Raw genomic sequence first — 12,613 nt, forward strand, 5'->3', positions numbered from 1 at the left:
ATCTTAATGCAACCCCCCAAGGGAGATAGTCCTACTTGAATGATATATGCCTGAGGCTACCAGCAGGCCCAATTATGACAATTAAAGTTCAGAGAAAGAGAGGAGCTAAATCAGGAAAAGATTTGTGGTATAGACTTGGATTGAGCCAGAGGAGAGAAGTGGGAAAGTGCCAAGGGATATTTTGTAGGGAGAGAAATAGGATTGGGATTTAGATTGATTCTGTTCTATTACAAATCCATTCACTCTACCCTTACTGGGCTTGCACCTTCAATGCATTAAAATTTTGGACACTGCCACAGCATACTTTCTTGATTCTTTCCTCCCCAATCCCCAGTCCATAGGGGAGAGTTTACCTTCACCCAGGACTCCCCAGATCCCAGCCTCTTTTTGATCCCCTTTTGTATGTTTCTTCTCCCCTTAGAATATAAACTCCCAGAGGGCTGCCATTGTCTCTCTAATTTTTTGTTTGTGTAACCCTAAATCTTAGCAAATTTTGACTTCTATCTGTAGAGCAGATTAAAAAAATTGAGCTCTCATTCATTGTAATTCTGTGCTTAGAAGGATGGTTACAAAAGAGCCTGTGCTTATGACTCCAGTTAGATTCTAACAAAGTGCTAAGGTTGGAACTCCTAGCTGGGAGTGTGGCTCACAAAGTGGCTCCAAGAGTGTTTTAGTACTACACAAGTACTGAGACAAAAGAATAGAATCAAATATGAGTATTATGAGAAAGATAATATATAAATCTAAAAAATTTATGTTTTAACTCTATTTACCAAAAATAAATAAATGATAAATTAAGAAGTATTTAGGGAGGGGTAGGGTAGAACTCTTCCAGTTCCGACTCAAGGAAGATCCCAGAATAATCTCCCACAATACACACACACATACACACACACACTAAAATACACACATTAGCCTTCCCTCCTGGTATCCTTTTATGTATCATCTTCTCTCATTAGAATGTAAAGACTTGAAGGACATGAATATATATATATATATATATATATAAATAAATATATATGTACATACGTAAATATAAATATATATATACATGTATATTGCATATATATATATACATATATATGTATATTTGCACAATTCCTGGCATATAATAACCTTTTAATAAATGTTCCCATTACCAAACTACCTACCTATGTACCTAACAGCCTGCATATATACCTAACTACTTATTCCGTGTCAATTAAAAATTCCCTGAGTTTTCTCAAGTCACAAATGAAGGAATTAGATCAGATCATATGGTTAAAACTAGAAGTTTATCATTCCACTCTGTATTTAAGTGAAAAAGATATTAAATCTAATCTTTTCATTTTGCACAGAAGGAAACTCAGTGAGATAAATTATTTGAGGACAGCCACTAAATGCCACGTGTGAGGTGAGATTCAAACATGAGTCTCCACAACTTTATGTCTAATTGTCTCTATTATATTATGCTGCCTGTCTCTGATACAAGTTACTAGCCCCCAATTATGTATCTTAACTTTGTTTTCCAAAGTAATCTGCTGTAATCTGTTTATTTAGTGCTATACCAATCAGACTCCCAAGAAACTATTTTAGTGACCTAGAAAAAATAACAACAAAGTTCATATGGAAGAATAAAGGGTCGAGAATTTCAAGGGAATTAATGGAAAAAAAAAGTCAGATGAAGGTGATCTAGGTATACCTGATCTAAAGCTATATCATATAGCAGCAGTCACCAAAACCATTTGGTACTGGCTAAGAAATAAACAGGTCGATCAGTGGAACAGATTAGGTACAAAGGACAAAAAAGGGTACAACTATAGCAATCTAGTGTTTGATAAACCCAAAGATACCAACATTAGGGATAAAAATTCATTATTTGAAAAAAACTGTTGGGAAAACTGGAAATTAGTATGGCAGAAATTAGATATGGATCCACACTTAACACCATATACCAAGATAAGATCAAAATGGGTCCATGATTTAGGCATAAAGAATGATATCATAAATAGATTAGAGGAACAGAGGTCTACCTCTCAGACCTGTGAAGGAAGAAGGAATTTATGACTAGAGGAGAACTAGAGATCATTATATATATCACAAAATAGAAGATTTTGATTACATCAAACTAAAAAGTTTCTGTATAAACAATACTAATGCAAACAAGATTAGAAGGGAAGTAACAAATTGGGAAAATATTTTTACAGTTAAAGGTTCTGATAAAGGTCTCATTTACAAAATATATAGAGAATTGATCCTAATTTATAAGAAATCAAACCATTCTCCAATTGATAAATGGTCAAAGGATATGAACAGACAATTCTCAGATGATGAAATTGAAACTATATCCACTCATATGAAAGAGTGTTCCAAATCACTACTGATCAGAGAAATGCAAATTAAGACAACTCTGAGATACCACTACACACCTGTCAGATTGGCTAAGATGACAGGAACAAATAATGATGAATGTTGGAGGGGATGTGGGAAAACTGGGATACGAATACATTATTGGTGGAGTTGTGAAAGAATCCAGCCATTCTGGAGAGCAATTTGGAACTAGGCCCAAAAAGTTACTACTGGGCTTATATCCCAAAGAAATACTAAAGAGCAGAAAGGGACCTGTATGTGCCAAAATGTTTGTGGCAGCTCTTTTTGTTAGCTAGAAACTGGAAGATGAATGGATGTCCATCAATTGGAGAATGGTTGGGCAAATTATGGTATATGAAGGCTATGGAATATTATTGCTCTGTAAGAAATGACCAGCAGGATGAATACAGAGAGGCCTGGAGAGACTTACATCAACTGATGCTGAGTGAAATGAGCAGAACCAGAAGATCACTATACACTTCAGCAACAATACTGTATGAAGATGTATTCTGATGGAAGTGGATATCTTCAACATAAAGAAGATCCAACTCACTTCCAGCTGATCAATGATGGACAGAAACAACTACACCCAGAGAAGGAACACTGGGAAGTGAATGTAAAATATTAACACTACTGTCTATCTACCCAGGTTACTTATACCTTCGGAATCCAATATTTAACGTGCAACAAGAAAATTGGATTTACACACATATATTATATCTAGGTTATACTGTAACACATGTAAAATGTATGGGATTGCCTTTCATCTAGGGGAGGGAGTAGAGGGAGGGAGGGGAAAATCTGGAAAAATGAATACAAGGGATAATGTTATAAAAAAAATTACCCATGTATATATACTGTCCAAAAAATTGTATAATTATAAAATTAATAAAAAAAAACAAAGTAATCTGCTGTCTTACAAGCCTCTGATTTGTGAATAAATTATTTTCATTTTAGAAATGAGGGGATTGAGTGCATGACATCCTGAAGTTGAAGAAAAATGTTCATGGCCTTCCAGTAGAAATTGGAAAAATTCTTTCTAGGCTTCAACAATACACAGGGAGTAAGGCCATTACATACTTGGGCTTTTTTAAAGTGGATGGCTAAAAGGTGTGTGAATAATGAAAATTCAACCTTAGACATCGTGAAAAGCAAAAAACTAAATAAATGGAAGCATTATAGAAAAAGAGAAGCTAAGGCAAAAAAAATCACACTCTATTAGAACTAATCAATGAGTTACTGTGCCATGTACAAGGAATATTACACACTTTTTTTCAGATTGTAAGGAAGACTTTCGTTGGTAAATATCTAAATATTTATGTATGAATAATTTTTGTCCATTGTCTCTGTTCTATTGATGTTCTCAAAGTAACAAATGCTAATTCTTCCAATAAATAAATGTTCTGCTTATTGCAAAGGTGTTCAATACCAGACACTTGGTTTCCAAGCACCAGAGAACAGTATTGCTCCAAATTCTCTGAAGACACAACTAATACAAAATGGTTGAGAAATTGAGGAATTTATATTCATTATAAAGAAGAAAAACTCCCACAAAGCATTGGATTGACTTGGTAAGCAAACTGGGGGAATTTCTGTCTCTCTGTCCATCTTTTTTTCTAGGGTAAGAGATAGGTTAGGTTCAGGGTGTTTGAAGTCAGAAGTGGACTAAGTGGTCATTCTGCATAAATTAGTGTTTTCATGATCAATTCCAAATGGATCAGAAACCGGCTTTTTACAGTTCTGGGCAAAGAAATGCTAGCTCACTCATCTTGAAAAAGGCTCTTGGCTACCTTGCTCTCCTCACCACCAATTCTCCCCAATTTTCATCTTGGCCTTATCTCCTAAACTTCTTTTTGTATAGCTGTAGAGTCAATCAGATCTGGAGGTGAAGGAGTTGGGAGAGATGTGGAAGTCTGACATCCTTGCTTCTTTCTAAACAACACACTTCTTATTTTATATTCTGTGATTCCCCCTTCTCCCAAACACAAAGACCAAAGTTCCTACTCTCCTATGAACACATGGCCTCCCAGAACCACAATTTGGTGTCTTGAGAATTCAAAGAAATCCAATAATTCACTAGACTAGCTAAAGTAGGACAGATTATTAAATTAATCTAAGAGGGAGAGTTTTTAAAGGTTCCCAACCCTTCTCAAGCTTCTGACTACAAAGTAGTGATGATTACTATTTACACAGTACTGAGACATGACAAAGAACTTAATTTAGAAAAGGACAAGGTCATCCATTTCATCCTTTGCTCTCAACAATTGTTTTGACGTCTATCCTAACTCTGTATTCTGATGACTCTTAAAGAGAGTATAACTGGAGAAGGATGACTTTGTACAGCTCTGTCTCAATTAGGTCCAATTCATGTACCAATCAAGACACCCCCCTCGTGATGATTTTCTTTGACGATGAAGATAATTAGCAATAGCTCTAAAGTTTATAATAAGTTGGTCAAAGAAAATCACAGGACTTCCTAGGTATTGTAATTTTCCCAAGTTGTCAAATTTCATAAATACTTAGGTTAAATGACTTACCTAACATCATTCAGCTTGGAAGAAACAGATGGGCAATTTCACACATCTCTCTTCTTATACCCACTCTTTTTTTTTAAATACATTTTTGTTGATATTTTTATCTTATATTTCCTACCTTTCTTCCTTTATTTTTCCTCCTTCCAAGAGAATCTTCATTTATAAAATCAAGAGAAAACTGAAAGAAAAAAAAATCATCACATTGAAAAGAAATCTAATTTTCTATGTAATATTGTCCATGCAATAATTCACATTCCTGTTAAAGAAGAAAGGAGGAAGGAAACCAATATTTATTAAATATCTACTATGTGCAAGCTTTGTGCTATATACTTTAAAAAATTATTTTATCCCATGACAATACTATGACATAAGTGCTTTTATTATCCATATTTTACCATCAAAGAAACTGAGAAAAGCCAAGGGTAGGTGATCAAAGTTGCCCTGCTATTAGGTTTCTCAATCCAGATTTAAAGTTGAGTCTTTCTCTCTCCTGCCTTAGGACTTGGTCCATTGTCCCATTAACCCACCTGGGCAGGACAAGTAACTGACTTCACTTGCCTCTATATCATATGACAATCTCTATTATATGACTGCCAGCCTAATCCTCTTAAGTAATGCAGACCTCCTGATTTCATGTCCGAGCCTCTTTTTCTTCTGTAACATGCTGCTTTGATTTAAAGAAAATGAAATAAAGGAAATCAATGAAAAGCAATGCCTACAAATTTTAAAATGAAATTAGATCCCACAAAGAATGATGGCTTTCTACTTCTAAAGCCTGTGAAAGTGCCTAGAAGTAACCTTTAGAATCAGCACAAATAATCTTGACATTACCTCATCAACTTTGACTTAAGTCGGTTTCCTCCTTCCCTCACCCCCATTCATCAAATCAGTAAGCATTTTTTAACAGCTAGGTGGTTCAGTGGATGAAGCACTGACAGTCAGGAAGACTGATCTTCCTGTGTTCAAATCTGCTCTCAGACACTTACTAGCTGTGTGACCCTGGGCAAGTCATTTAACCCTGTTTACTTCAGTTCTTTATTTGTAAAATGAACTGGAGAAGGAAGTGACAAACCACTCCACCATCTTTGCCTCTCCAAATGGATTCATAGAGTCAATCAGAAAAAGACTTAACAACAACAATGCCCCAATCCTATTTAAAGCACTGAGGGTTTAAACAAAGGTAATTCATCACCTTACCTTAAGGAATTCAGACTCACATAATAGATAAAATGCAAACTACTGTGTACAAAAAAAACAAAAAAAACAAAAAAAAAAAAACTATGCTGGACACAAATCTTAGAGGGAAGAACTAATATAATGTTTCAAATTGTTATAAAACAGAACAGAATTAGTAAATTTACTAATATTGTACCACAGGGCTTCCCACTATTTCTCTTTGCAAATATATCTATCTCTATATATATGATTTTTAGCAACAACAGAGATGGTAGTAGTATACTTGAATGGATGGGGTTTACATGAGCATTGCAGTTAGTTAAGGTGAAAAACAATTACATCTCATTTGCAGTTAAATTTCTGATATAAGTTGTCTTAAGGTCTTTGAGCATAGTACTTGACTTTTTATTTGCATCTCTTCACTTATGACAAATCACTAGTTATCTAAAAATTAGTTTTAATTCTCACCTTAAAATGTAGCACCATAGCCCAACTCATTAATCCAGTAGTAAATGTAATCTTGTTGTTACAGGGTCCAGAAAGACTTCCTTTTTAGGGGTACTATGTAGCCTAAATTTCATTAGCTCTTTTGACCACTATGTTATATTGTTGTCTCATATTGAATTTAAAGTACAATGTTTTCCAAGGGGACTAGACTTTTACACTGAGAATAAGAGTTCAGACTACAAACAACAGAAAGTGCATCAACCTGATGTAGAGCTATAAGGCAGGGGTAGAGAAAGAGTACAGGGAAGGGGGCTCTAACAAGTAAAATGATCTCAAATGGAATGAGTGAAATTGAAAGGAAATGGTTATCATTTACAGATTGTCTTTCAGTAAAGCTATAACAGACAGAACATTTCTATTCAAATAACCCCCGATAGCCCTTTCAAACAGGAAAGCTGTGATTTGTGATCTGCAATTCTAGGTTGTCAAGAATACTCAGGGAAAGTAACTTAATGTCTGTCTCTCTCAGTTTCTTAATCTGTAAAATGGAATTATGAACAACACCTATCGAATTGTTTTTGGGAAGAAAGATAAAGGAAGAAAGGAATTCTACACAAAGATAGTTTTTTCTATGTCTGGAAATAGGATTAGCAATTTATAAATATTATTTTATTTCTCCATTTCACAGTAAAAGAACACTAATGCGGATAGAGATTAAGTGGCTTGTCTAGATCACACAGCTAGTAAATGTTTGAGGCTTGATTTGAACTCAGATCTTTCAGATCTGAATTCATTTTTTTATCTTTTTCATTAAAACTTTCTAATTTTCCAAAGATATGCATTGATAATTTTTCAAGATTAACCCTTGCAAAACCCTGTGTGTATTTCAGTGTCTCCCTTTCTCCTCACCCTATCCCCTAGATAGCAAGTAACTTAATATATGTTAAACATAATAAAAATATATGTTAAGTCCAATATATGCATACATATTTATACAATTATTTTATAGCACAAGAAAAATCAAAGCAAAAAGAAAAAAAAAACATGAGAAAGAAAATAAAATACAAGCAAACAACAACAAAACAAATGAAAATGCTACACTGTGATCCACACTCAGTTTTTATAATCTTCCCTCTGGGTGTAGATGGCTTTTCTTCAACACAAGGTCATTGGAACTCAGACCCAGAATTCTTTCTTCTGGGAAACCTAGCTGCCTCTAGTATCAGATTTTTGTAAACTATTTTTGTTAAGTTGTTTACAGTCATGTCAAACTTCCTATGACCCCATTTGGGGTTTTCTTGACAGAGCTACTAGAGTAATTTGCCTTTTTCTTCTCTGGTTCATTTTATACATGAAGAAACTGAGGCAAAAAGAGTTAAGTGACTCATCCATACTTATTCAAATACTAATAATATGAGGTCAGATTTGAACTCAGGGAGATGAGTCTTTCTTCCTGAATTTAGCTCTAGCATTCTATGTACTGGGCCAAAACCTTCAAGTGCTATATAAATTCTAGCAAGTTTATTATAAAAAAGGAGATTTTTTTTTTTTTACATAATTCTTGGGTTGGCTAAAATCCTTTCTAGCTAAGATTCAGGAGTTTAAATTTGGTCAGAGGTTACAGATAACAATGTCTTTTTGCATCATTCATCTGCCTTCACTTTGCTAAATCAAGAGAAGTAAAGGAAAATGATCACAAAATATTTCAAGAAAAAAGTTCACTGAGGCTCATGCCAGGGGAAATAAGCAAACTGCTCAAGAACTTCTCCGTTGCCTTCTGGATACTGTTAGACAAAACATGGAGACTTTGGGAGAATATAACAGTCTCCTGAATGCCAATGCCATCTCACTTCAGTGACAGCCTCCACCAGGCAGCTGCTCACAAACAGGCGTCAAGTCCTGCATGTCAAAATCGATTGACATTCTATTCTTTAAATGCAAATAAGTGTCTACCGTCATGTGGGCCACAGGTTGAAGAGCCCATATTGTTATGATGAAGCTGTCAAGGCCCATATGTAGAAACTGGCTCTTTTACAAAATGGCAGGCGGCACCTGCTTCTCCCTGAAGAAGCTTGATTCAGGGTTGAAAAAATAATGACGTCTAATAAAGTTAAATATTGAGAGATTTCAGTTTTCCCTTCAATCCTTCAAGGATCTGTGACTTCCTTGCTATGGGTTTCCCTTCCAAAGTGACTCAATCCTTCTCCATAATGATAGATAATTTTTCTTAAGTTACTATGGCCTTTCTGCAACCTTGTAACCAGCTTTCCAGTGATGAGGCTATTCACACTTAGTTAAGCTGGATCAATAAGGATGGGATGGGACTGACATACCCACTTTACATTCTTTAAAGGAAGAGACTAACTGTCTTTTTTTCTGTTCTCCATGCCAAGCACAGTGCATGGCCAAAGAAAATGTTTAATAAAGTGCTTGCAGATTTATTGATTGGTGTCAACAGGCTCATATTCAAATCTTTACTGCATGGTAAAATCTTTCAAAATTAGTTCCCTATTATCTCAGTCCATTAACCCAATGAGTTAGGTATTATTATCTCCATTTTAAAGATAGGAAACAAGAGATCAGAAATGACAAGTAACTTTCCCACTCAGAAATAGACTCTCATTTGGAGCTTAAATCTTCTGACTCTGGATTACTTCCATGTCACCATGAGCCATGATAAGAGGATTTAAGTGATGTTTGAGTTTATTAAAAAAAAAATTAAAAGTTGCTGATTTTTTAAGTCAATGAAACTTTTATTGCAATGCATTTTCAATTATTTTCTATTAACTCCATAAAACAGAATTAAATTAGCATGTTAAATATGTCTATTTTTGATGAATCCATAATTTTTTATTTCTCTCAATAAGCATTACCACCATATAGCCCATTTTTTTCCTTCTGCTTGTAATTATTCATTATTTTCTATAAATCCACTAATACAATGCACTAACAGCCTCCTTGTAGTTCTTTTTAATATTTAATAGGTAATGGGTAGCATTGGAGTAATTGGGAAGTGAATTATGCCATATTACTAGCTTACTTTCTGTTCTGTTCATATATGTCCTTAATAATATGGTGTTTCTAATAGAGTATATGCCTACTTATACTCACCAAATATTTTCCCATTGTCTTTTTAAATATATACAATAGCGATTCTTCTGAGACTGTAATATTCTATGAGTTATAGTCAATATGGAATCCTTGAGACAATAAAGTAAGGGATTAATACTGGACTTGTGATTTCACTAAAACAAGGAACTCCTCTAAAGAGGAAATTCCTTCAACCAATGAATCTAAGTACTTTTTCTTCAACTTACTGTCTTAGAGAATTTCCTAGGACAACTGTTCAAGGCCACATAGCCAGAATGGGTCAGCATTTTTATTCCTATGCCAGACCTCTACCAATTAAATCATGATGCCTCTTGAATCAATTCTCTCCTAGGGAGAATATTTGTAGCAGTGAAGCTTATGATCATAGGAAAAAAAGAATCATATTTCTCGTTTTATCAAACTTTTTTTTTTTATTTAGAAAACATCCACAAAGACAATTTCACTTTTTCACTTTTACAAAATCTTGCAAATTAGGTTGCAATTTTCCCTTCATTTCTCTCTAATGATGTAATCTATGGAGCAAGTAATATAAGGTATGTTAAACATTCACACACACACACACACACACACACACACACACACACACACACACACACACACACACATATATATATATATATATATATATATATATATATATATATATATATATATATTTCCACAAGTATCATGTTGCACAATAAAAAGTCAGCTCAAAAAGGGGAAAAAATGAGAAAGAAAACAAGCAAACCAGAAAAAAAAAAGTGAAAATACTATGTTCTTATCTATATTCAGTCCCCACAGTCCTCTCTCTAGATGCAGATGACACTCTCCATCACAAGACCATTGGAAAAATCATTGTAAAATCTTGAATTCCAATGTTTTCTCCCTTCCTCCCTTCCCTCTCCTCTTCCACAAACAGCAAGCAATTTGATAATAGTTATACATGTCCAATCAATATGCATACTTTTGCTATCAACTATTCAAGATGCCCTAAACAGAAATAGGAAAGCAATAAACACATTGATGGCATCAAAGTAAAGGAAAGAACAGTGAACCTTTGGAAGCTTAATGTTACAAAGTTTTTAAGACCATGTTTGACCCATTAGAAGAGAAATGAAAAGACACTTCTCCCTGAATGTTTGTAAAAGTTGGGTTTTTGATATATGGAAAACTAGATATTACTCATTTTTGCTGTTTTTTTTTTTATTCTTTTCTCATCCATTTCTATTTTATTTTATTTTTTATATTATATATTGGGAAATATATGTGTTATAAAAATGAAACATTTCTAAATATCAATTATATACATCTATATATAATGCACAGTAATATATGTGAATAAATGTATGCATATATATATACACAGATATATATATATATACACATATACATCTATACTTGAAAAAATAGGTGTGTGTGTATACATATATATATATATGTATATATATATATATATATACATATATATATATATATATATATATATATATATATATATATATATATATATATATATGTCTCATTAGTACTCTCTTTCCCTTTGATTGACTAGAGGACAGAATAAAAACTCTGTGACTTCCATCCCAAGTCACCATTTAAAGATAGTTCCCAGACCAGTCAATGCTTAATTTTCTTTTCTTTTTTTTAAAATTAATTTTATAATTATAACATTTTTTGACAGTACGTATGTATAGGTAATTTTTTACAACATTATCCCTTGTACTCCTTCTGTTCCGAATTTTTCCCCTCCTTCCCTCCACCCCCTCCTCTAGATGACAGGCTTTCCCATATATATTAAATATGTTATAGTATATCCTAGGTACAATATATATGTGCAGAACCGAATTTTGTTGTTGTTGTTGCAAAGGAAGAATTGGATTCGGAAGGTAAAAATAACCTGGGGAGAAAAACAAAAAATGCTAACCGTTTACACTCATTTGCCAGTGTTCCTTCTCTGGGTGTAGCTGATTCTGTCCATCATTGATAAATTGGAATTGGATTAGCTCTTCTCTATGTTGAAGATATCCACTTCCATCAGAATACATTCTCATATAGTATTGTTGTTGAGGTGTATAATGATGTCCTAGTTCTGCTCGTTTCACTCAGTATCAGTTGATGTAAGTCTCTCCAAACCTCTCTGTATTCCTCCTTTTGGTCATTTCTTACAGAACAAAAATATTCCATAACATTCATATACCATAATTTACCCAACCATTCTTCAATTGATGGACATCCATTCATTTTCCAGGTTATAGCCACTACGAAAAGAGCTGCCACAAATATTTTGGCACATACAGGTCCCTTTCCCTTCTTTAGTATTTCCCTGGGATATAAGCCCAATAGTAGCACTGCTGGATCAAAAGGTATGCACAGTTTGATAACTTTTTGGGCATAATTCTCCAGAATGGCTGGATTCTTTCACAACTCCACCAACAATGCATTCATGTCCCAATTTTCCCAATCCCCTCCACCATTCATCATCATTTGTTCCTGTCATCTTAGCCAATCTGACAGTTGTGTAGTGATATCTCAGAGTTGTCTTAATTTGCAATACTTAATTTTCAACCAGATTGATTTAATTCCACCCTTCTCAACACTCCCTCCCCTATTCCTTTTAGCTTTTATTTTTCTTCAGATGCTTTTCTTGATTTAGCCTTCAGGAACATCTTAGTTCCCCAGGAATAAGGTCATCATCTTAAGTCATAGCATGATTCAGATTGACTAAGTTTTCATACTTAATATCTTCTCAACTCCCTTAGTTTTCTTTCCCCTCTGGTTCAAGGGCGGGGAGCAGGAGGGCAATAAACCTTAAAAACCTTCCTTTGTAAAAGGTTCAAAACTTTATATGTAAATGTCCACATATAAAGATATATTCTTTCCTAAATATTCAAATTACTAAAAATATACTGTGGAAATTCTTTGGACTATCACTCCTAAACTTTTTTTCACTGCTAATCCCTTTTTATTTAAGAAATGTTTGTGGGACATTGGATATATAGATATGTAAAGCATGC

General features: G+C 34.0%; 1 long non-coding RNA gene across 2 annotated transcripts in view; it reads right to left on the reverse strand.

Annotated features, from left to right (window-relative positions):
- Nucleotides 1-12,613, reverse strand: part of LOC141563455 (uncharacterized) — a 1,961,515-nt gene that overhangs the window by 860,259 nt on the left and 1,088,643 nt on the right. For both annotated transcript variants that reach the window (XR_012488424.1, XR_012488423.1), the window contains exon 4: nt 5,002-5,061. This is a non-coding gene — a long non-coding RNA (uncharacterized LOC141563455). The remainder of the gene's footprint in view (nt 1-5,001; nt 5,062-12,613) is intronic.

Source organism: Sminthopsis crassicaudata, chromosome 3 (assembly GCF_048593235.1).
Source record: "Sminthopsis crassicaudata isolate SCR6 chromosome 3, ASM4859323v1, whole genome shotgun sequence".
NCBI lineage: Eukaryota > Metazoa > Chordata > Mammalia > Dasyuromorphia > Dasyuridae > Sminthopsis > Sminthopsis crassicaudata.